The 25321-nt window shown below is 43.6% G+C and overlaps 3 non-coding genes across 3 annotated transcripts; 1 reads left to right on the plus strand and 2 right to left on the minus strand.

Annotated features, from left to right (window-relative positions):
* Positions 1-21998: 21998 nt before the first annotated feature.
* On the minus strand, positions 21999-22073 carry Trnas-uga (transfer RNA serine (anticodon UGA)). Its single transcript has one exon. It is a non-coding gene; the product is annotated as a tRNA-Ser (tRNA).
* Positions 22074-22600: 527 nt separating this feature from the next.
* Positions 22601-22675, minus strand: Trnas-uga (transfer RNA serine (anticodon UGA)). Its single transcript has one exon. It is a non-coding gene; the product is annotated as a tRNA-Ser (tRNA).
* Positions 22676-23853: 1178 nt separating this feature from the next.
* Positions 23854-23928, plus strand: Trnas-uga (transfer RNA serine (anticodon UGA)). Its single transcript has one exon. It is a non-coding gene; the product is annotated as a tRNA-Ser (tRNA).
* Positions 23929-25321: the final 1393 nt, after the last annotated feature.

Below are 25321 nucleotides of genomic sequence, written 5' to 3' on the forward strand. Positions count from 1 at the left end.
TCGTGTGCGTTCTTCCCAAAGATGCTACTAACTAAACATGACCTCGATACGCGCTGGTGGTGCCATCTCTCGGACTTTGCATGGACTTTTCAAACGCCCCTCGTATAGTAATCGATGAGTGAGGAGCCTAGATGGCGGACGTTCTGAATAGACAATGAATTTTATTTGAGATGTTCCTGGTGTGACCGAGAATAGATGACGACTTTCAGATGATTCATATAAAGACGGCACAGTTGGAAAATGTAACAGGAACAATTTTTTTTATTTCCTGCAGGTGACAGCCGAGTAATTATTGCAGTGTAAAGATTAAATTTTGTCCAACAGTATCTACGTTTTGATATTCGGGCGAATTGGCTGTCACGTGCTCAGAATCGTAATAACTATTCGTCAGCCTCCTCTTTCAGTTAAAAGTAAGTTGTAAGCAAAGCCCAGTGTAAACTTAACTATTCTTTGTCTGAATCATTTTTCATTGTTTATGATAATGCTAAGAAAGAGTCTCATACTAATACAGTTAATTCTTTGTCATTAAAAGGATCTTAACATTACCTCAGTTTAGAACAAACTTTTCATTCATTTGTAAAAACTTCACTAACTTATCCTCATAGTTCGATCGAATTTAAATCGTAATACACTGACGAAAAAAATTTCAACGCCAAAAAATAATGAATTTAGTGTGTTAAAATTTTGGGAATACCTTTGTCTAAGTAAAATATTTAACTGATTAATATTGCAAGATAACAGGTTGCTGTAAGTGTGCGGGCTTTCACAGTAAATGTCATGGTGTGGTGGCCCACAACTACGCACCCACAGACTCAGAGTTGCAATATTAAAAGTTTTGGCTGGTTTCGTTGTCTAGGGACTGGGATGCGTAGTTGCCGCATTATAAGCCAAATACTGCTGAATCTGCAGTATACAATATGAATACGCACATGAATCGAATGGTCAAAGGTTCTTATCATTCGGCAATTGCGCATTAATATAGAAATTTATAAACGAAAGATTGCAATTAAATAAAATCTGCAGGTACTGTCTTAACGACTTTAAATTATGAGTACGATAGTAGAAGTACTTTTGAGAATGTAGTATATTTCTGCAAAACACTTATTGGTGTCGATGGTCCAGCAATTAAATAAAATATAAGTTGAATAACAGGGAAACAATAGATTTCTACTCGTAATTAGTTATGAACAACAACATAGCTCGCGAGATATTCACTTCTGAACGCATACTACGACTTCACTGCAGAAGCCACGGAAATCACACAAGAGCACAGGTCGGCACTCCGAATTATTTCTATCCTCCTCGACCACGCGCAAGTCTTTCCGCCGACCGAGCGTCCGTTGCGCCGTCAAGTCCAGCACTCCCCGTGTAATATGACGTCCCCCGTGCCGCACTGTTCCGAACTACCCCTTGTACTCTCCGGAAAACGCTGATCCTCCCCAACCTCCATACGTCTCTCTTAGTACGAGCACTGTGATTGGCTAGAGGGCTCCCTCCATGTCTCCAAGCCAACGTATGCCCACAAACATAATGAAGCACATTCGAAATACTGGATTTACTTTTAAATAACTTGAAATTAAATAAATAATCATACGGCTGAGCGATAAACACACTCTAACACACATTATTAGAAACATAAACAAATTAAACAAACACATATCAAATGAATAGAACAAAAGGTAGACGAGTAGCCTAATGTCTCTGTGTGCTTTCTAAAACACAGTAAACATTTATCCAATTTCTTCATGAATAGTACACTACTGGGCATTAAAATTGCTACACCACGAAGACGACGTGCTACAGAGGTGAAATTTAACCGACAGGAATAAGATGCTGTGATATGCAAATGATTAGCTTTTCAGAGCATTCACACAACGTTGGAGATAGTGGCGACACCTACAACGTGCTGACATGAGGAAAGTTTCCAACCGATTTCTCATACACAAACAGCAGTTCACCGGCATAGCCTGGTGAAAGGTTGTTGTGATGCCTCGTGTAAAGAGGAGAAATGCGTACCATCACGTTTCCGACTTCGATAAAGGTCGGATTGTAGCCTATCGCGATTGCGGTTAATCGTATCGCGACAATGCTGCTCCCGTTGGTCGAGATGGCTGGCTCTGAGCACTATGGGACTTAACATCTATGGTCATCAGTCCCCTAGAACTTAGAACTACTTAAACCTAACCAACCTAAGGACATCACACAACACCCACTCATCACGAGGCAGAGAAAATCCCTGACCCCGCCGGGAATCGAACCCGGGAACCAGGGTGTCGGAAGCGAGAACGCTACCGCACGACCACGAGCTGCGGACTTGGTCGAGATCCAATGACTGTTAGCAGAATATGGAATCGATGGGTTCAGGAGGGTAACACGGAACGCCGTGCTGGATCCCAACGGCCTCGTATCACTAGTAGTCGAGATGACAGGCATCTTATCCGCGTCGCTGTATCGGATCATGCAGCCACGTCTCGATCCCTGAGTCAAAAGATGGGGACGTTTGCAAGACAACAACCATCTGCACGAACAGTTCGACGGTGTTTGCAGCAGCACAGACTATCAGCTCGGAGACCATGGCTGCGGTTACCCTTGACGCTGCGTCACAGACAGGAGCGCCTGCGATGGTGTACTCAACTACGAACCTGGGTGCATTTTTTCGGATGAAACCAGGTTCTGTTTACAAAATCATGACGGTCGTATCCGTGTTTGGTGACATTGCGGTGATCGCACATTGGAAGCGTGTATTCGTCATCGCCATACTGGCGTATCACCCGGTGTGATGGTATGGGGTGCCATTGGTTACACGTCTCGGTCACCTCTTGTTCGCATTGATGGCACTTTGAACAGTGGACGTTACATTTCAGATGTGTTACGACCCGTTGCTCTACCCTCCATTCGATCCCTGCGAAACCCTACATTTCAGCAGGATAATGCACGACCGCATGTTGCAAGTCCTGTATGGGCCTTTCTGGATACAGAAAATGTTCGACTGCTGCCCTGGCCAGCACATTCTCCAGATCTCTCACCAATTGAAAACGTCTGGTCAATGGTGGCCGAGCAACTGGCTCGTTACAATACGCCAGTCAATACTCTTGATGAACTGTGGTATCGTGTTGAGGCTGCATGGGCAGCAGTACATGTACACGAGTTCCAAGCTCTGTTTGACACATTGCGCAGGCGTATCAAGGCCGTTATTACGGCCAGAGGTGGTTGTTCTGAATACTGATTTCTCAGGATCTAAGCACCCAAATTGCATGAAATTATAATCACATATCAGTTCTAGTGTAATATATTTGTTCAATGAATACGCGTTTATCATCTGCATTTGTTCTTGGTGTAGCAATTTTAATGGCCAGTAGTGTAAATGTCGGATATAAACGAAGACATAGATGAATAAATATATTTATAAGAATACTGCTACTTTTTTTCGTGTAACTGTGGAGTACTTATGGCATGACGTGATGGATAGAGACAGTTAATGCTGTTTGTGGATGACGCTGGAGTTTTCGTTCGATGATGTTTCATATATGCTCGGCGGGTGACAGATCTGCTGATAGATTAGGCCAAGGCAACATGTGAACACGCTATAGAGGATGTTGGGTTACAACAGTGATATAGTTGCAAGTGTTATCCAGTTGGAAAACACCCCCTGGAATGCTGTTCGCCGGCCGGTGTGACCGAGCGGTTCTAGGCAGTTGAGTCTGGAACCGCGCGACCGCTACGGTCGCAGTTTCGAATCGTGTCTCGAGCATGGATGTGTGTGATGTCCTTAGGTTAGTTAGGTTTAAGTAGTTCTAGGTTCTAGGGGACTGGTGACCTGAGGTGTTAAGTCCGATAGTGCTCAGAACCATTTGAACCATTTTTTTGAATGCTGTTCTTGAATGGCAGCACAGCAGGTAGAATCACCAGACTGATATACAAATTTGCAGTCAGGGTACGTGAGATAACCAGGAGAGTGCTCCTGCTCTCATACGAAATCGCACCTCTGACCATAACTCCAATTATAGGTCCAGTGTGTCCAGCACGCAGACGGGTTGGTTGTAGGTCCTCAACTGGCCTCCTCCTAACCAATACACGGCCATCACAGGCACCGACGCAGAACCATATTTCACCAGAAAACAAAACAGACCTCAACCTTGCCCTCCAATGAGCTCTCGCTTCACACCACTGAAGTCGCTAATGGTGATGGTTTGGGGTCAGTGGAATGGACACCACAGGGCGTCTGGCACGGAAATGTCCTTCAAGCAATCGACTTCTAACTGTTCATTGTGTCACTGTGGTGCCAACTGCTGCTCAGATTTCTGCTGCAGTTGGAGTACGATGCCCCAGAGCCATATGCAGAACACGATTGTCTTCCATCTCGGTAGTGCCACGTGGTCGTCCGTAGCCCGGTCTTATTGCGACCGTACATTCTCGAGACCACCGCTGCTAGCAGTCATGTACAGTGGCTACATGACCTCGTTCAAACCCAGTGAGGCATCGGTAATTGCGTCTTTGTCGCCTTAAAGGCATTCTTGACAAACATCAACTCGCCACATCCAATCTCATAGGTAACTAAGGCTCACGAACGTTACATCGTGTATTTAAAGCAAATATGATACGTATCCTCATAATGGCGCTACTAGCGCCACTCTTATGCGATTGTCGCGAAATTTGAGTAGATACCATCTTTCAGATGTCGAAACATGCCTACAAACTTTCGCTTACGTCGCACAACTCCTTCTAAATGTTACGATTTTTTTCCGTCACTGTATTACATCACGCCTTGCGCTATGAATGGACACCTAGCTGCATATTTTGGGAAAATAACAAAAATTCCGATTTACCAATGCATCCGAAAGTAAATGATAAGGCAGTCAGCCGTGCAATGATTTATTTCACGATCACGCAGCTCAGCAGTTCATACTCTTAGACAGAGTGGAGCTGCGTTACCTGTTGCAGGTAAGAAACAATTGTGGGACCTAAACGAACATTTTACGATGGAGTTGGGAACTGTATTTATTTGCAAAATTTTCGTGTAATTCATTGGATGCTTTCTCCAGCAGGGCACAGTTTCCACATGCAGTCACAGATTGAGTTTGATGAGGAAGCCATTCTGTGTACTGTTGACTGCCTTTCTTTATATTCGAATAGCTGAGCAGCTGGCATTGCCCGGATAAGTATTCATTTCAGTCTTCTACTAGTCCATCTCCTCCTTTCTCCTCTATCTGTCCATTTCATCCTTTACCTCTTAACCTTCCATCTACTCTTCCCCATCTCTCTGTCCATATCCTCCTCCGTCCTCTCCCTGTTCATCTCCTTCACTTTCTTTTCCTTGTCCGCCTCGTCCTCACCCTTGTCTTTGTTCTTTTATCCCCACCCACTATCTCTGTCCATCTACTCCTCGTTCCTACCTGTGTCTGTCTGCTCCTTCCTCCTCGCTGTCTATCCTTCTCCTCCTCTCGCCTTCTCTGTCCACATTATCTAGCTCGTCCCCTGTAGCAGGCTGGTGGTTTTTACCCTCACAGTATTTCTTTCCAGGTCGTAAGTAACATGAGTACCGAATTTGATTTATATCGTTCCAGGAGCTTAGGATGAACTCTTTACTCGTGGTTTTGTGCACTACGCTAGTGTCGGGATACGCTTCAGACATTTTTAATATATTTCAAACGTATTTCTGCGCGTACTTCATCTATATCTCTGGAGAATTTCGTCTTGCAGTTTCATTTTCATGCACCTTTTGTGTCTCGTGAACTATATGCTGTACAATGCAAGTACATCCTGTGGTGCATTTAGATAGCGTCTGCGAAATCTGCTGCGAATAGTGTTAGTATTGAAGGACCAATAAATTAAGATGTCACGCATGATGCGGCAGTTTTTCACTCCTCACAGCTTTTGTGACCTCATATCTCCCGAGCTATATGTCGCACAGAGGTATATTTTTGGAGTACATTGGGCGGTATATGCGGATACTGTGTGCAAAAAGTGTTGCCAATAGAATTTATACTTAAGAAGCAATAAATTAAAACATCACACACGATGCGGTAGTTTTTCACGCATCTCAGCGTTTATGACGTTCTGCCTCCTGAACTATGAGTTGTATCATAATATAATTTTGCTGTTATATTCAGTGGTATATGCGAATACTGTCTGAAATATGTGTCACGAATACAGTTAGTAGTAAATAAGTAATAAATTGAAACGTAATTCTCCAAGCGGACGTTTTAGAGCACTAACAGCGAAAATGTAGTGATGTTAAACTGTTTTCCTTTCATCATTTTACATCTACATCTACATCTACATATATGCTCCACTACCCACCAAGTGGTGTGTGGAGGAGCGCACAACTCGCACCACAGTCATATTTCTCCCCCCTCTGTTCCACTAGCGGATCGCGCGAGGGAAAAACTGTAAGTAGGCTGTTTAGGGTCTCATATTGGTAACGCCACGTAGCGCTCTGTATAAAAATCACTGGCTGTGCTGTGTGCAGTCTGTGGCTGGTTGGCATTGTTGTAATACTCGCCATTGTAGTGTTGGGCAGCTGGATGTAACAGCCCGTAGCGTTGTGCAGTTGGAGGTGAGCCGCCAGCAGTGGTGGATGTGGGGAGTGAGATGGCGGAGTTTTGGACAGAGACAGTAAATTTGTAAGACTGGATGCCATGAACTGATATATATATATTATGACTTTTGAACACTATTAAGGTAAATACATTGTTTGTTCTCTATCAAAATCTTTCATTTGCTAACTATGCCTGTCAGTAGTTAGTGCCTTCAGTAGTTTGAATCTTTTATTTAGCTGGCAGTAGTGGCGCTCGCTGTATTGCAGTAGTTCGAGTTACGAAGATTTTTGGTGAGGTAAGTGATTTGTGAAAGGTATAGGTTAATATTAGTCAGGGCCATTCTTTTGTAGGGATTTTTGAAAGTCAGATTGCGTTGCGCTAAAAAATATTGTGTGTCAGTTTAAGCACAGTCATGTATAATTTTTTTAAGGGGACGTTTCAAAACGAGTGTCTGAACGCCTCAGTACGAGCTCTTATTTCCATTATCTTTGAATAGTGATCATTACGCGATTTGAAAGTTGGTGGTAATAATATATGCTCTGCATCCTCGATGAAGATCTGATTTCGGAATTTAGTGAGCAGCCCCTTCTGTTTAGCGCGCCGTCTATCTGCAAGTGTGTCCCACTTCAAACTTTCTATGAGATTTGCAGCGCTCTCGCGATGGCTAAATGTACCAGTCACGAATCTTGCCGGTCTTCTTTGGACCTTCTCAATCTCTTGAATCACACCCAACTGGTAAGGGCCCCATACAGGCGAACAACACTCCAAGACAGGAGGAACTAACGTATTGTAAGCTATTTCCTTTGTTGAAGGACTGCATCGCTTCAGGATTTTACCAATAAACCGCAGTCTAGAGGTCGCCTTACCCGTTACTTGTGCAATGTGATCATTCCATTTGAGATCATTTCGAATAGTCACACCCAGATGCTTGACGGACATTACCATTTCCAAAGACTGGGCATTTATTTTATACTCATACATTAATGAGGATTTTCGCCTTGTTATACGCAATAGGTTACACTTACTAATATTGAGAGATAACTGCCAGTCATTACACCACGCATTTATTTTCTGCAAATCCTCATTGATTTGTTCACAACTTTCGTGTGATACTACTTTCCTGTAGACTACAGCATCATCGGCAAACAGTCTAACGCCGCTGTCAATACCATCAACCAGATCGTTTATGTAAATCGTAAAAAGCAGAGGACCTATTACACTGCCCTGGGGCACACCTGAAGTTACGCTTGTTTCTGTTGAAGTCACCCCGTTCAGGACCACATACTGCTGCCTGTCTGTTAGAAAATTTCTACCCAATCGCATATGTCATCGGACTGACTGTAAGCGCGCACTTTTTGTAACAAGCGACAGTGCGGAACTGAGTCGAGTGGGGTTTGTCACCGAGAAGATATTTCGCAAATTTTGAAATTTTGTGTAAAGTTTGTTCCAAGTCACTAAGTTCTCTCATTCTCAAATACCGATGACTAAAGTATGGATTTGGCGCAATGTGGGCTACACAGCTTTTTCACCTCATCCCCCACCCCTTTGACAGGTAGGTGGCTCTTATTCTAACAGCGACTATTAGAAGACAGATATGTGTACTGAGTTTGGTTGAAACCGGTATAGTGGTTTAGGAGGAGATGTGAAACATACATATATAGCTTACATGCACATACAACGTATGGATTTAATTTACAGATAGATTGAGTTTAGAGTATATGGCGCCACGCACAATGAAAATAACTTACACGGTTTATGTTGCAACGTAACCAGCCTACCGATGGTACTGATAAAATTCGACCGAGTAGGATGTTTACAGTTACTTATCGTGTCCTACTGCTTCTGCAAGTTACGCTCTGTAGTACTGGTTTACAAAACTCGTGTGTTCCACGAAATTACAGACCCTACGAGTTACTGCAGGGGCATTAATAATTTTTAGCTGGTGGATTTAACTGCCCGGTAAAAATTTGAAGGCAACGGATAACGCAATCTTTATAACCACTACAGAAGGCACCTATGCAGGGCTTAATAGGGAGCATAGAGCTTTTATTTATTTTTATTTGTTGACCCAGCATGCGACTGAGGTAGAGACTAACTTGTGGGAGTTTGCCTGTCATCTCTAAGGGGTATTTTATCCTATTTTCCATTTTCTAGGGAGGTTTGGATACTTTAGGTTTCACCTATTTTTTTAGCTGTTAATGATGAAGGGAGGAAATCATCACTAGAGGATCTAGATTAACTGATATTTCTTGACTACATATAGCATTTGAACAATTAGCCGCGTATCTATTGGGATAGTTACTGCCCATTCTTATGCAACACCACGGGCTCTCATACTAGACATCATGAAAAATGGTCTCTCTAGTCAACAGGATTTCCTTTCACCACGTAATTATGGGAAGGGAGAGGGGAGCGCAGACCTGGCTTCAGTGGAATTTTATGCAGGCACATAATTATACCTAAGCCCATGCCTTCTATTGATATTACATTTAATTACTGTAGGTTACGCATAACAAGTTCAGCAAAAGACACTGCAACTGAGCTCTGTCATGTCGGAAGAGTACCTACCTAAATATTTCAGATTTCATTAAAACGTTCGCCAAAGAGGGGTAGCAAGTGGTCCACTTGACTATGACTGGTAATTTTGGTTTAATCCTGCGTTCCAAAACAACACCACGTTACTGAGCTTTGGGCGCAAGAACATTTACTATGATATGGAGCGGAAGATTTTGCATGTCTCCATCCCATCAATAGGCTAAGATCTGAACTTTTCCATAGATACAAGAGTTTAACTCGTATATTTTATGTAACGCAGTTCATTATAAGCAAATCAAATAGTTATGGGTGGGGGCATAAGCAACATTTACTAATTATCACCTTGATACTAGTTCACACACTCGCTATTGATTCTCTTGTACCTGAAATTTAATGGGAAAAATGTGGAAGCCGGCCGATGTGGCTGAGCGGTTCTAGGCGCTTCAGTCTGGAACCGCGCGACCGCTACGGTCGCAGGTTCGAATCCTGCCTCGGGTATGGATGTGTGTGATGTCCTTAGGTTAGTTACGTTTAAGTAGTTCTAAGTTATAGGGGACTGATGACCTCAGATGTTGAGTCCCATAGTGCTCAGAGCCATTCCAACCATTTGAAAAATGTGGAACGGTACAACAAGTTCCGTTTCAATGTTCGTGTTCAAAAGTAGGGTAGCAAACGCTACTCTAAAGCAGAATACATGGGTGACCCTGTAACTGGAATTTAAATAGCACTCAATTTTGAATTACAAGTTTTTTAGATAACAAGTGAAATGTCTCTGTAAAGTCGTTTCATAAGACGCTTGTCGAATTCAGTACAACTTACTCACTTTACTACCTGATTTTAGCTTAATTCATGAACTCTTCCAGAAAGACTGAGCACACAAATAAGGCCTGTTGAACGTTATATGTGTGTTTTAATGTGGGGTTTCGGTTTTGTTTTGTGGTAAACGCTGAGTTGGTCATCGTCTGCTGGTAGCAGACGATGTTGTTTCTCGTTCGGAGGAGAGCACAGGATGACCAACTTAGGTTTCCAATACCTGAACAGAGAGGTCTACCCATCTTAGTCGAGGGCTGGTTTTGTGTGCGAGGTTGGTGACGGAGGGCTACCCCTCTGGTAGCTTCCGCTGCACGGGGAGCTAGGTAATCCCGAAAGAGGAAGGAGCACTCTTCAGTGAACGCTTGGTGAGTACGGATCGTAGCTCTTAAAGGGGGGTTTCAGGTGATAGGAAGTAGGCTGAGTCAGGACTTCGTTATGTTTAACTGGTGAAATACTTAAGAACTTCAGCTTAACTGAAGCGTGTGAAACGAATTATTTTTCCGAATGTGCCATAATTATATTGCTTTAAATAGGCGATTTTTGGGTGTTTGAGTTAAAAGTGTGGAAGTTACTTTGTTCATTTTGAACAACGACGAAGTAGAATTTTAAACGGTAAATCTGATTAGGAAAAGCTGGTTAGGATCACTTCAGCCGTACGTGAGTGTAATACTGTCTCGAAGCGAGTATGATTTTTAATCTTATATTTTGTGGAAGTTGCTTTTGTCTTTGCGTGTCGATTTTGTGCCACGTGTTTGGTAATCAATGACCCTTCTCGTCCACCACGGAACCGCAATAGGCTTTATTTTAACAGTTTGCTTGTTTAATGAGCCATAATTTCTGCAAGAATATCTGTTCTTTCGTGCTCTTTCTACAAAGCAGCACAACAGTTTGATTCGGAATGCACCACGTGCTCTAGTTCGGCCGTTTGCAAGCAGCAGACACCGTTAGTGTGTTGAATAGTTATCGCACAACCTCGGGAATTGGTTAAACCTGTGTCCAGAATAGTGCATGCGTAGAATCGTAATGCGAATCTCACTGAGATTATTTTATGGTATGAATGCAAAGGAGATGATAGTATCATTGTCTCCCACCGCCGTCTTCTGTGTTTCTTCTTGCTGTAGTTAAATTGTGCTCTGTTACGTTCTCACGTAATTCTTATTTCAATATTTCTAGTCAGGCACCAATTATGTGTAGTTAGGATGTGCAACCAAATACGTAGATACAATAAATAATCTACGTGAAATATAAATTCTGTGATGTTGATCTTACCCACTTACTCCGATTAATCAAGTTGCTCCGTGTACGACATGGAGTGCTATTTATCTGGCTACTTAAAGAAAGTTGCATACTTGTAATCAAATTATTAAAGTAATTAAACTAATAATTTTCCAGCTCCGTTTTTTTTTCTGGATGGTTAGGTAGGGCTTGGGCTGGTGGCGACCCTGAATTTCTGAATTTTTATCATTATTTGTGTGAGAGAAGCAGCTAGAAATGCGAGATAACGTATATGGCTCGATGAGAAACGTCGTACAGATAGTAATACGTTACACAAGTTTTAGTTTCATCCTAAGTTGATAAGTTTCAAGGTTTCAAGGGTAGAAATCAATGCTTGTCGTGTGAGGGAAATACATGGAGGAGGTAGGCGAGGGGTGGGGGGGGGGGAGGCGGAGTTCAAAGAAGCAGCATACGTGAGTGTACCCTGTGCAGAACGAAATGGGGGTGTTGTCATGGAGCAAAGACAGCTCTTCCGAAAACGTCCAACGACGCTTTGCCTTGACAGCAACCGGCAACCTCATCAGAGAATTTCGGTTGTGTGCCCCGGTGGCGTTTAAAGGCACATTTTTAGCCATAGCATGTAAATCTATTTTTTTAAATGAGAGAACCCCGTTTAATACAGCATGAAAGCCAATGCAAGTTATCTTGTGCGCGGTCGCATGTGGTCGCTGCTGAGACACAGAAAGTATGTCTAGTCTTTTGTTAGTTACTTCTTCTGTTATCTGTTCTGGAATTGAGTAGAGGGAGAGCCTCGCGCGTTAGACTGGCCCTCTAATTTAAACTCTTTAATTTTGTAAAAAGCCACTGCGTACTCAGGGCGCATACTCGCGCACACTAGTAATTATATAAGGAAATTTCCACTGCGCACGGACGAGATACCGATGTGCGGATAATCAACATATCACGAGTGATTAATATTGTATTCCCAATGTAAGTAGCATAGTGCACTTCAGTAATTATAGTTATGATTAACGCTATTTGTTATTGAATTTAATTATTTGTTTAATCCATGATCCTTAAATTTCAACATTATATGTAAACTGTATTTTCAGTATTTATCTCATTTTAGCTCAGAAATAAAGTGGACCACGAACGTCCTTCTTACGGCGACGAAATTCTCAAAGTATATGTCCGATGCCACCTTATCATGATAGTAAATATATTTACTGATTGTTTTTTAAATATTTACATCCATCTAAATTCAGTTCAACAAAAAATTATATAAAAAAGCAAGATGATATAAATAATCATATATCTTCTTCTTCTTCTTCGCGGATGGATCACTTAGGACCACGCGTAATCAACATTTGTTGGCCCTCCTTTTCGCCCAGTATTCCTTCATAAACAACGAATGGGCTAGCTTTCGTTGCGTAGACCATGTATGTCGGTTAGTTTTTCTCTCTTCTTCCTCAAAACCCCGTGTGTTTGTGATTTTTCTGATTTCATTTCTATCATGTAGATTTGGAGACCATAATTCTCTCAGGTCTTTTTCCGTCTGTTTGTACCAGTTCGGTCTTGTAGTTTTGTTCTTTAAAAATGTATGGATTTTGTGCGTTAACCTGTTTGAGTCCATTCTTTCTAAGTGCCCCATGAATTGGATTCTTCTCATGCGCATTGTGTCTGTTATTTTGGAGATATTTTTATATGTTTCTGCATTGGGTTTTGGATAATGTACCCCATCTTTAGTTCTTGGTCCTAGGATTTTCCTCATTATCTTACGTTCTTTCACTTATAATTCCTCTTTTAGTGTTCTGTGGTGAAGGTTTAGTGTGTCAGATGCGTAGAGAGCGTGCCATGTCATCAGCAAATGCTAAACAGTGTAATTCTACGCCCTTATGTCTTGGTCCCAGTCTGTGTGCTGGTGCACCTGCTTTTTTCCATTCTCTAACAACTTTTTCGAGAGCACAATTGAAGAGCACTGGGGACAGTACATCCCCTTGTCGTACTCCTGTGTCTATTTCAAATTCTGTGCTCAATTCTCCCATAAATTTTACTTTGGAATTGGTCTCCGTGAGTGTTTCTTTTATGATGTTTGTTGTCTTTTGATCTAGTCCAAATTCTGCTAATACTTCAAAAAGGGATTCTCGGTCTATACTGTCATATGCTTTTTTAAAGTCGACAAACGTGATGACATAACTTTTGTTTGAAGTACTATGTAAATATTTCATTGAATTTTTCAAGTTAAGGATTTGTTCTACGCAAGATCGACCTTTTCTGACCCCACCTTGGTATTCGCCTAGTTTTGAATCCAGCTGAGGTTCTGCGCGTAACTTCTATTTTTTTCGAGATGATAATTAGAAATTTAGGTCCATTCTCGCAGTATCCAGACTAGAAGATTGGACGGTGTGACCTGGTAGTCAAAGGAAGGCAGGATTCGGTTACGACTGTGGACGGGGCCGTAATCAGTTACTACTGGTTGCCGTTTACAGTTACACACATTCATTTTTAAAACAGTAATTCCAGACTCAACAATAAATAACAAAATACCACACGTTATTAATGAAGGAATAAACAACTGTGTAAATAATAGTGTGGTGTCACCGCCAGACACCACACTTGCTAGGTGGTAGCTTTTAAATCGGCCGCGGTCCGCTAGTATACGTCGGACCCGCGTGTCGCCACTGTCAGTAATTGCAGACCGAGCGCCACCACACGGCAGGTCTAGTGAGACGTACTAGCACTCGCCCCAGTTGTACAGCCGACGTTGCTAGCCATGGTTCACTGAGAATTACGCTCTCATTTGCCGAGACGATAGTTACCATAGCCTTCAGCTACATTTGCTACGACCTAGCAAGGGGCCGTATTCAATTGATATTAAGATTCTATTAATGTATCATCAAGAGCGATGTTCTACAAATGTAGATTAAAGTTAAGTATTCCAGAAGCTACGTACTTTGTAAGTAGGCTGTTTAGATTCTTATTGGCAACGTTACGTAGCGCTCTGTACGAAAATCACTGGCTGTGCTGTGTGCAGTCTGTGGCTAGTTTGCATTGTTGTCTGCCATTGTAGTGTTGGGCAGCGGCAGCTGGATGTGAACAGCGCGTAGCGTTGCGCAGTTGGAGGTGAGCCGCCAGCAGTGGTGGATGTGGGGAGAGAGATGGCGGAGTTTTGAAATTTGTTATACTGGATATTATGAACTGCTATATATATTATGACTATTAAGGTAAATACATTGTTTGTTCTCTATTAAAATCTTTCATTTGCTAACTATCCCTATCAGTAGTTAGTAACTTCCGTAGTTTGAATCTTTTATTTAGCTTGCAGTAGTGGCGCTCGCTGTATTGCCGTAGTTCGAGTAACGAAGACTTTTGGTGAGGTAAGTGATTTGTGAAAGGTACAGGTTAATGTTAGTCAGGGCCATTCGTTTGTAGGGATTTCTGAAAGTCAGATTGCGTTGCGCTAAAAAATATTGTGTGTCAGTTTAAGCACAGTCTTGTATAAATTGTTCTAAGGGGACGTTTCAACTTTTCTTTATAGCATTCATTACGTATCCTGTTTCAGACCTCACGCCAGCCTGCGTGAGTTAAAGCGCGTGCCTTTCGGCTTCCTCTCATTGTGTCTAGGCTGTCTTGTCTAGACACAACAAATAGTGTTTTCAGTGCGTTACAATTTGGCAGATCACCATAAAATACAGATACAGATAACATTTAAAAAGCAACAAGCCACTGTGATCACGGCTGAGGGCCTTACACGCCAAGAATGGCAATAAATTAAGAATGTTTAAGAACTCTCTGCAATTACAATTTACAGGTATTGAAATATTAAAAGGTAAGTGGCCACAAACACAGCAGAAGGTATCAGACGCCAGGAATGGCAGTAAATAAGGTTTTAAGGCTTACTGCTAAAATGCAAATATTGGATTATTTTTTCAAAGCAAATGACCTCAATCACGGCTGAAGGCCTCACACACCAGGAAAGGCAATTATATTAAAAAAAATTAGAAACCTGCTGTAAATCAGCAGATACAAACAAAGGTTAATTAAAAGAAACAAGCAACTGACCAGCAAATGGGTGAATTAAGATGAAGGTAACCTTGTAACACAACCCTTACATTGCTAGATTTATTCCAGAAGGCGTCCGAAAATATTAACTAAACATACATAACCTTTAATGTAGGCATTACAAGGTATGGTAATAAATAATACAACAATAAAACGCAAGGACCAGTCACAGACCTCCGACAAGGTCCAGCAACAAACACTTCCGCGAGCAATGAGATAGGCAGCCAAGAGTTTAATTCACTTAACAAGATGGTAACTCAGACTAGTGGCAGTCTAACGAGTGACTAATGATAATCTTGCTGAAGCTACGTGACATCCAATAAACCAAATGCAAGAATGGAACAACATGCCAAAGCCGGAACCGGCGGTCTGCACTGTGCCCCCAGACTATTGTGCTTAAAGCACCCGGAACGAGAAAGGAATCTCTACCACCAGAGTAGAAGAATCACAAACGGCATACAATCAAGAAAACTGTGAAAACTACATGTCTTACCGGACAGCAGCGGCATGGCGAGGAAACGTACACTCCCGTTACATACACTAACCCTCAGGGCAGGTAGCTGGGGTGTTAGCGGCGACCAGGCAAGAAAAATTACCGCTGGTTGAACTTAAACAAATTGTAACAAGCTGAACGCAGTAAACAGCAATAAGAAGTCGATGAAGCTAATCAGATCCGCTTTCTCGAAGCACTCCCACTCGCTGCTCTTCGCCTCGGCGACACTACGAGGAGCAACACGAACCCAAGTCACTGCAGAATCGAGGGGTATCACTATGGTGGAGGTTTCTCTACTCGGATTGAAATGCACTCATCTTAAAGCCTGCAGGATGCGGCTTACGACGAGTTCGTGCACCCTCGTGACCACAGCTCTTCCATCCGGCAGTCCACGCGCGCCCGCCAGCATTTCTAGCGCGTTCTCGCACTGCGTGGAGCTGGTTCCTACTCAGTCCCCAACCGAAATGCCACACTCACACGACACGGAAAAACAACGACGTCGCCCCAAAGACAGGGCAACGGTTACTACACGTCGATAACCGCGGCTGCAGCCGCTAGTGGACAGGCAATGCTTGCGAAACGAGTGGCGCCAGTCAAGACGAGAAGAAACAACCGCAACCATACCAACTAAAAGATACGGTGTGGCCTCCAACAGAGATCGGAAACCTACAAGCAGCACCAACGCGAGCCGCAGCGCGGCTCAGACGGCAAACAAATTCTAAGAAAGATATACCAGTTATAATACTCTACCAAATGTGGCAGCTGAATCAAACACCCATCGTCTCCTAATGTACGAGGTGCATTCAAGTTCTAAGGCCTCCGATTTTTTTTTCTCCAGGCTGGAATGAGATAGAAACATGCATATTGTTTTAAAATGAGGCCGCGTTCATTGTCAATACGTCCCAGAGATGGCAGCACCGCACGGCAGATGGAATTTTACCGCCAGCGGCGAGAATGAGAACTGTTTTAAATACTTAAAATGGCGACGTTTTCCTTACTTGAACAGCGTGCAATCATTCGTTTTCTGAATTTGCGTGGTGTGAAACCAATTGAAATTCATCGACAGTTGTAGGAGGCATGTGGTGATGGAGTTATGGATGTGTCGAAAGTGCTTTCGTATGTGCGATAGTTTAATGAAGGCAGAACATCGTGTGACAACAAACCGAAACAACCTCGGGCTCGCACAAGCCGGTCTGACGACGTGATCGAGAAAGAGTTGGCATTTCTGTGGGTTCTGTGCACACAATCCTGCATGACGACCTGAAAATGCGAAAAGTGTCATCCAGGTGGGTGCCACGAATGCTGACGGACGACCACACGGCTGCCCGTGTGGCATGTTGCCAAGCAATATTGACGCGCAACAACAGCATGAATGGGACTTCGGTTGTGACAATGGATGAGATGTGGATGCCATTTCTCAATCGAGAAACAAAGCGCCAGTCAGCTCAATGGAAGCACACAGATTCACCGCCACCAAAAAAATTTCAGGTAACCGCCAGTGCTGAAAAAATGATGGTGTCCATGTTCTGCGACAGCGAGGGCGTAATCCTTACCCATTGCGTTCCAAAGGGCACTACAGTAGCAGGTGCGTTCTACGAAAATGTTTTGATGAACAAATTCCTTCCTGCACTGCAACAAAAACGTCCGGGAAGGGCTGCGCGTGTGCTGTTTCACCAAGACAACGCACCCGCACATCGAGCTAACGTTACGCAACAGTTTCTTCGTGATAACAACTTTGAAGTGATTCCTCATGTTCCCTACTCACCTAAATCTGGCTCCTAGTGACTTTTGGCTTTTTCCAACAATGAAAGACACACTCCGTGGCCGCACATTCACCAGCCGTGCTGCTATTGCCTCAGCGATTTTCCAGTGGTCAAAACAGACTTCTAAAGAAGCCATCGCCGCTGCCATGGAATCATGGCGTCAGCGTTGTGAAAAATGTGTACGTCTGCAGGGCGATTACGTCGAGAAGTAACGCCAGTTTTATCGATTTCGGGTGAGTAGTTAATTAGAAAAAAAATCGGAGGCCTTAGAACTTGAATGCACCTCGTATAAGAGGCAGTCAAATGAAAACGAGAGGGAGGGGAAAAAGTAAGTAAATTGTTTATTATTTCTAAGTAATCGCCATAATTGTCAATACATCTATCCCACTGTGAGACGAGAGTGACAAGACGGTCAATGCTTTCACGGAAAACTGTTTGCGGTTGCCCACAGAACCATGATTGTGACCAGACGAGCATCTTCATCCGAAGCAAATGGTAGGCAACAACTGTCGTTATTCAGGCTCCAAAATTACAGAAACCGCGTAGGGAGAGATCGGAACTGTATGGAGGATGTGTAAAGCCCTCCCACATTTTACTAAAGTTTTTTCGAGTATGCTGCGGGAGTTTCGCAGGGAAGTCCTTACATATCCTCCTTATAGTCACGATTTCCATATTTTTGCAGCCCAGAAGAAAGACATTATTGGTTATCGATATACTTCGGACGAAGAGGCGCATGTTTTAACGATTCATATTGCATGTCACTTAAGTTTCTCTGCCTGGTCCATTGATGAATGAATGCGAAATTTTCATGCTTCACAAAATTTATTCACATTAATTGACATCCGAGATGCACACTCGTCATGTAAACAAAACGCGGACAGACTTCACTGATCTCTTTGACTTTCAAAAGTATCTTCAAAACTGACTGGTCGCAGCATCGCTGCATCGCTTTATATAGAATTATAAAAATAGCTTCCAAAAAAAGCATTATTAATTTTGCACAATTTTTATGTTACAATTAAAATTTGCAAAACGTAAAGAAACTGATGTTACAGCCGAATAAGGTATAAAATACGATGTTGAATGACCATCTTTTATAGTAATATCCTTAGTATTCCGTAAGAAAATCATTCTGAACTTTAATTACAATAATGACTCTTGTATTATTTTAGTTACGCAATTAAATACAGTTTGGATTTGGTACTGACATTCAATGGTGGTACAGAGCTCGTGCTTTATCCGATTACATACATAAAATGCACAAATAAGGCCTCAGATTCTGGAAATTGGAAAACTGTGAGATGTAAAAAATTGGAGAATTAATTAGAAATGTAATTACAAAGAATATTAATTACAGAGGAAGACACAAACATAAATAACAAATGACAATACATCGCTTGGTAATAACTTTTAAGCTGTTTCTCAAGATAGAGAGGGCTTCTGTTACTGGATTTTTAGATTACCAGTTTGTTAATTAGAAGCATTGATTTTTCATGCTAACATCTCTGCAGTCTCTAGTTATTTATTTCTAAGGATTTATTACTTCAGTTTCTTGATTAGTTACTTAATTTAGTATATGTACATAATTATATGAATGACAACAATCCATCGATAATTACGACAATGAACGTCCTTCCAGAACATTCCACATGCCTTCGCAATGAATATCGTTTTTTATCAAATAGGACAGAATGATACGTATACAGACACACATACAAGGCCTTAGGAAGCGCTGAATTGTCCGGTAACTACCCGGATGCATATATAGAAAAGGTGGTATCAGACCTTTCATATGAATTTTGGGGAAGGCTGTATCGTTATAATGTCTGGACATAATCAGGGCTCCGTAGGCAACTGCAAACGTTTCTCCATGAAGGTATTAACCCTCTTTTGTCACTGTTAGAAAAATCTATTAAAAGTTGTTGCGATTAATTAAAAGTTTGGTTACTTTTTTCCACATTTCTCCTTTTCATCGACCGCCTCTTATATTTTCAGTTGAACTTTCCATCCTTAGATGCAGTACTCCCATACAGAAAGATACGGACAGTTACCATCCTCTCGCTGCTTCTGCGAATGGGAGGAGAACGACGACAGCTGACAATGGCTGAGAGCACCCTCCACCATGCACCATACACTGACCAGCTGCCGCAGTAACCATGCAGAGGAAGCCACTGGCGCGCGGACGTGTGCCAGATTCGCTGCTGATTTACGCTTTCCGCGGTTCCCTAAATCACTTGGCGTGAATGGCTGGCGATCGCTTTCCGTTCCGGCTCACTGGAGTTGCGTAATTTACTCCTTAAGTTGGTGTCCGGAAGCCGGCGATGTGTAACGCTGCCGGCCTGTCGCAGCCAGAGGACAGTTAGAAAACACTTGGGCGCTCTCTAGATACAGGGTGTTTCAAAAATGACCGGTATATTTGAAACGGCAATAAAAACTAAACGAGCAGCGATAGAAATACACCGTTTGTTGCAATATGCTTGGGACAACAGTACATTTTCAGGCGGACAAACTTTCGAAATTACAGTAGTTACAATTTTCAACAACAGATGGCGCTGCGGTCTGGGAAACTCTATAGTACGATATTTTCCACATATCCACCATGCGTAGCAATAATATGGCGTAGTCTCTGAATGAAATTACCCGAAACCTTTGACAACGTGTCTGGCGGAATGGCTTCACATGCAGATGAGATGTACTGCTTCAGCTGTTCAATTGTTTCCAGATTCTGGTGGTACATCTGGTCTTTCAAGTGTCCCCACAGAAAGAAGTCACAGGGGTTCATGTCTGGCGAATAGGGAGGCCAATCCACGCCGCCGCCTGTATGTTTCGGATAGCCCAAAGCAATCACACGATCATCGAAATATTCATTCAGGAAATTAAAGACGTCGGCCGTGCGATGTCCGCAGTGTCGTCTAAGGCGGTTAACACCGCCACAAATTCACGAAGAATGTCCAGATAGCGTGATGCAGTAATCGTTTCGGATCTGAAAAATGGGCCAATGATTCCTTTGGAAGAAATGGCGGCCCAGACCAGTACTTTTTGAGGATGCAGGGACGATGGGACTGCAACATGGGGCTTTTCGGTTCCCCATATACGCCAGTTCTGTTTATTGACGAAGCCGTCCAGGTAAAAATAAGCTTCGTCAGTAAACCAAATGCTGCCCACACGCATATCGCCGTCATCAATCCTGTGCACTATATCGTTAGCGAATGTCTCTCGTGCAGCAATGGTAGCGGCGCTGAGGGGTTGCCGCGTTTGAATTTTGTACGGATAGAGGTGTAAACTCTGGCGCACGAGACGATACGTGGACGTTGGCGTCATTTGGACCGCAGCTGCAACACGGCGAACGGAAAACCGAAGCCGCTGTCGGATCACGTGCTGCACTAGCTGCGCGTTGCCCTCTGCGGTTGCCATACGCGGTCGCCCTACCTTTCCAGCACGTTCATCCGTCACGTTCCCAGTCCGTTGAAATTTTTCAAACAGATCCTTTATTGTATCGCTTTTCGGTCCTTTGGTTACATTAAACCTCCGTTGAAAACTTCGTCTTGTTGCAACAACACTGTATTCTAGGCGGTGGAATTCCAACACCAGAAAAATCCTCTGTTCTAAGGAATAAACCATGTTGTCTACAGCACACTTGCACGTTGTGAACAGCACACGCCTACTGCAGAAAGACGACGTACAGAATGGCGCACCCACAGACTGCGTTGTCTTCTATATCTTTCACATCACTTGCAGCGCCATCTGTTGTTGAAAATTGTAACTACTGTAATTTCGAAAGTTTGTCCGCCTGAAAATGTACTGTTGTCCCAAGCATATTGCAACAAACGGTGTATTTCTATCGCTGCTCGTTTAGTTTTTATTGCCGTTTCAAATATACCGGTCATTTTTGAAACACCCTGTACATAAGCAACATCCTGCCAGGTGTAGAATTTAACATTAGTGGGGATGACAGATGACGTTAAGTGATTAGTATATTGAGAAACTGATGTGTGTACATCGACCTAGCGGTTATCGATCCCGTCTGGAGTAAAGTTTGCCTATATAGCGCGCGCCTGAGGCGAGGCACGTGAAGAGAGAGTAACACGGAGCCGCTAGGAGGCGTGAGTTGCGCATGCTGCGTGTTTGGAAGCACGCTGGGCGCCAGTATAAGCTGGCAACGCGTAGAACTGAGACTGTTGTGGTACTGGCGGTGGTGATTCTGACGTTTATTGGTTGACGGGACTTTGAGTGGACAGCCTTGTGTGTGCTCACGACGGCACTGGAACCATGAATTTTTTTTATTTATTTTTTTATTTTTATTTATTTATTTATTTTATTTTTTTGTGTGAGCAAAATTTCAGCCCATGAACTGTGGTGACAACGTGGTTTAATGAATTGCTGCCTCTTGTTGCCTCATTCGAAATTCTCGTCAGCTGCTTCAATCTATGCTATGAGTATTGCCAACTACCAGCGCTGAACGATTTCCTCAGAAGTGAAATGCCCGTGTTTTGATGGTTTATCAAGTGCCCAGAATGAGATTTTCACTCTGCAGCGGAGTGTGCGCTGATATGAAACTTCCTGGCAGATTAAAACTGTGTGCCCGACCGAGACTCGAACTCGGGACCTTTGCCTTTCACGGGCAAGTGCTCTACCAACTGAGCTACCGAAGCACGACTCACGTCCGGTACCAACAGCTTTACTTCTGCCAGTACCTCGTCTCCTACCTTCCAAACTTTACAGAAGCTCTCCTGCGAACCTTGCAGAACCAGCACTCCTGAAAGAAAGGATATTGCGGAGACATGGCTTAGCCACAGCCTGGGGGATGTTTCCAGAATGAGATTTTCACTCTGCAGCGGAGTGTGCGCTGATATGAAACTTCCTGGCAGATTAAAACTGTGTGCCCGACCGAGACTCGAACTCGGGACCTTTGCCTTTCGCGGGCAAGTGCTCTACCAACTGAGCTACCGAAGCACGACTCACGTCCGGTACCCACAGCTTTACTTCTGCCAGTACCTCGTCTCCTACCTTCCAAACTTTACAGAAGCTCTCCTGCGAACCTTGCAGAACTAGCACTCCTGAAAGAAAGGATATTGCGGAGACATGGCTTAGCCACAGCCTGGGGGATGTTTCCAGAATGAGATTTTCACTCTGCAGCGGAGTGTGCGCTGATATGAAACTTCCTGGCAGATTAAAACTGTGTGCCCGACCGAGACTCGAACTCGGGACCTTTGCCTTTCACGGGCAAGTGCTCTACCAACTGAGCTACCGAAGCACGACTCACGTCCGGTACCAACAGCTTTACTTCTGCCAGTACCTCGTCTCCTACCTTCCAAACTTTACAGAAGCTCTCCTGCGAACCTTGCAGAACCAGCACTCCTGAAAGAAAGGATATTGCGGAGACATGGCTTAGCCACAGCCTGGGGGATGTTTCCAGAATGAGATTTTCACTCTGCAGCGGAGTGTGCGCTGATATGAAACTTCCTGGCAGATTAAAACTGTGTGCCCGACCGAGACTCGAACTCGGGACCTTTGCCTTTCGCGGGCAAGTGCTCTACCAACTGAGCTACCGAAGCACGACTCACGTTCGGTACCCACAGCTTTACTTCTGCCAGTACCTCGTCTCCTACCTTCCAAACTTTACAGAAGCTCTCCTGCGAACCTTGCAGAACTAGCACTCCTGAAAGAAAGGATATTGCGGAGACATGGCTTAGCCACAGCCTGGGGGATGTTTCCAGAATGAGATTTTCACTCTGCAGCGGAGTGTGCGCTGATATGAAACTTCCTGGCAGATTAAAACTGTGTGCCCGACCGAGACTCGAACTCGGGACCTTTGCCTTCCGCGGGCAAGTGCTCTACCAAGTGCTGTGGCAGACCACTTGCCCGCGAAAGGCAAAGGTCCCGAGTTCGAGTCTCGGTCGGGCACACAGTTTTCATCTGCCTGGAAGTTTCATATCAGCGCACACTCAGCTGCAGAGTGAAAATCTCATTCTGGAAACATCCCCCAGGCTGTGGCTAAGCCATGTCTCCGCAATATCCTTTCTTTTAGGAGTGCTAGTTCTGCAAGGTTTCGCAGGAGAGCTTCTGTTAAGTTGGGAAGGTAGGAGACGAGGTACTGGCAGAAGTAAAGCTGTGAGGACGGGGCGCGAGTCGTGCTTGGGTAGCTCAGTTGGTAGAGCACTTGCCCACGAAAGGCAAAGGTCCCGAGTTCGAGTCTCGGTCCAGCACACAGTTTTAATCCGCCAGGAAATTTCATATCAGCGCACACTCCGCTGCAGAGTGAAAATCTCATTCTGGAAACATCCCCCAGGCTGTGGCTAAGCCATGTCTCCGCAATATCCTTTCTTTCAGGAGTGCTGGTTCTGCAAGGTTCGCAGGAGAGCTTCTGTAAAGTTTGGAAGGTAGGAGACGAGGTACTGGCAGAAGTAAAGCTGTTGGTACCGGACGTGAGTCGTGCTTCGGTAGCTCAGTTGGTAGAGCACTTGCCCGTGAAAGGCAAAGGTCCCGAGTTCGAGTCTCGGTCGGGCACACAGTTTTAATCTGCCAGGAAGTTTCATATCAGCGCACACTCCGCTGCAGAGTGAAAATCTCATTCTGGAAACATCCCCCAGGCTGTGGCTAAGCCATGTCTCCGCAATATCCTTTCTTTCAGGAGTGCTAGTTCTGCAAGGTTCGCAGGAGAGCTTCTGTAAAGTTTGGAAGGTAGGAGACGAGGTACTGGCAGAAGTAAAGCTGTGGGTACCGGACGTGAGTCGTGCTTCGGTAGCTCAGTTGGTAGAGCACTTGCCCGCGAAAGGCAAAGGTCCCGAGTTCGAGTCTCGGTCGGGCACACAGTTTTAATCTGCCAGGAAGTTTCATATCAGCGCACACTCCGCTGCAGAGTGAAAATCTCATTCTGGAAACATCCCCCAGGCTGTGGCTAAGCCATGTCTCCGCAATATCCTTTCTTTCAGGAGTGCTAGTTCTGCAAGGTTCGCAGGAGAGCTTCTGTAAAGTTTGGAAGGTAGGAGACGAGGTACTGGCAGAAGTAAAGCTGTGGGTACCGGACGTGAGTCGTGCTTCGGTAGCTCAGTTGGTAGAGCACTTGCCCGCGAAAGGCAAAGGTCCCGAGTTCGAGTCTCGGTCGGGCACACAGTTTTAATCTGCCAGGAAGTTTCATATCAGCGCACACTCCGCTGCAGAGTGAAAATCTCATTCTTGAAATATTATGTTGTTTATTTATTTGTGTGTCCTGAATAATGTGTCATTACAGGTTCAGTCAACAAAGTAGCTGGCTTGTGTTCTTGTATTAGAGTGTAATTTTGGTTTTCTTGCACAATTATAGTATTTGTAATTTTCTTTTATCACGTCAGTATAATTGCTATTTAAAAATTCTTGTCTTGTTGAAGAAGAACCGTGCCAGATGTGCGTTGAGTTATACTACCACATACAGAACAGCTACACTTGTGTTTTGTTGGTTTCCTAGGTTTTATAGTTGCTGGGGACTTAATTAATTAACTGTGTTAACGAAAACTTTCTTACATTCTTTGTTGGCATTCTAAGCAGTCAGATTGTGTACTAATACTAGTCAGGGCCAGCCGTTTACGAGACTTGCGTAATCGGACTTACAGATACAAAAAATATTTGCATTATATATAATTAAGCCCCCATGCACATTGTGGCCGTTTAAATATTACTGCTAGGTAAAATATATTTTAGTCTTTTATTATTTTAATAGGTTGCCTAAAAGTTTGATGCTAAATGAGCTGATCTTTGTCTACCCTTACTTAAGATCAAGTCTGGGAGCGCAATGTTTCTGTATGTATAAGTGCCAAGAAATGAATCTTGCTCAGAGAGTTATATTGTTATCAAGTCAGTCATGTTTGACAATTGTGGCCTAGTCCTCTCATTAACTCCACCGTACCTGTGCTAGCGTAAAGTTG

Source organism: Schistocerca cancellata, chromosome 1, assembly GCF_023864275.1.
Source record: "Schistocerca cancellata isolate TAMUIC-IGC-003103 chromosome 1, iqSchCanc2.1, whole genome shotgun sequence".
Lineage (NCBI taxonomy): Eukaryota > Metazoa > Arthropoda > Insecta > Orthoptera > Acrididae > Schistocerca > Schistocerca cancellata.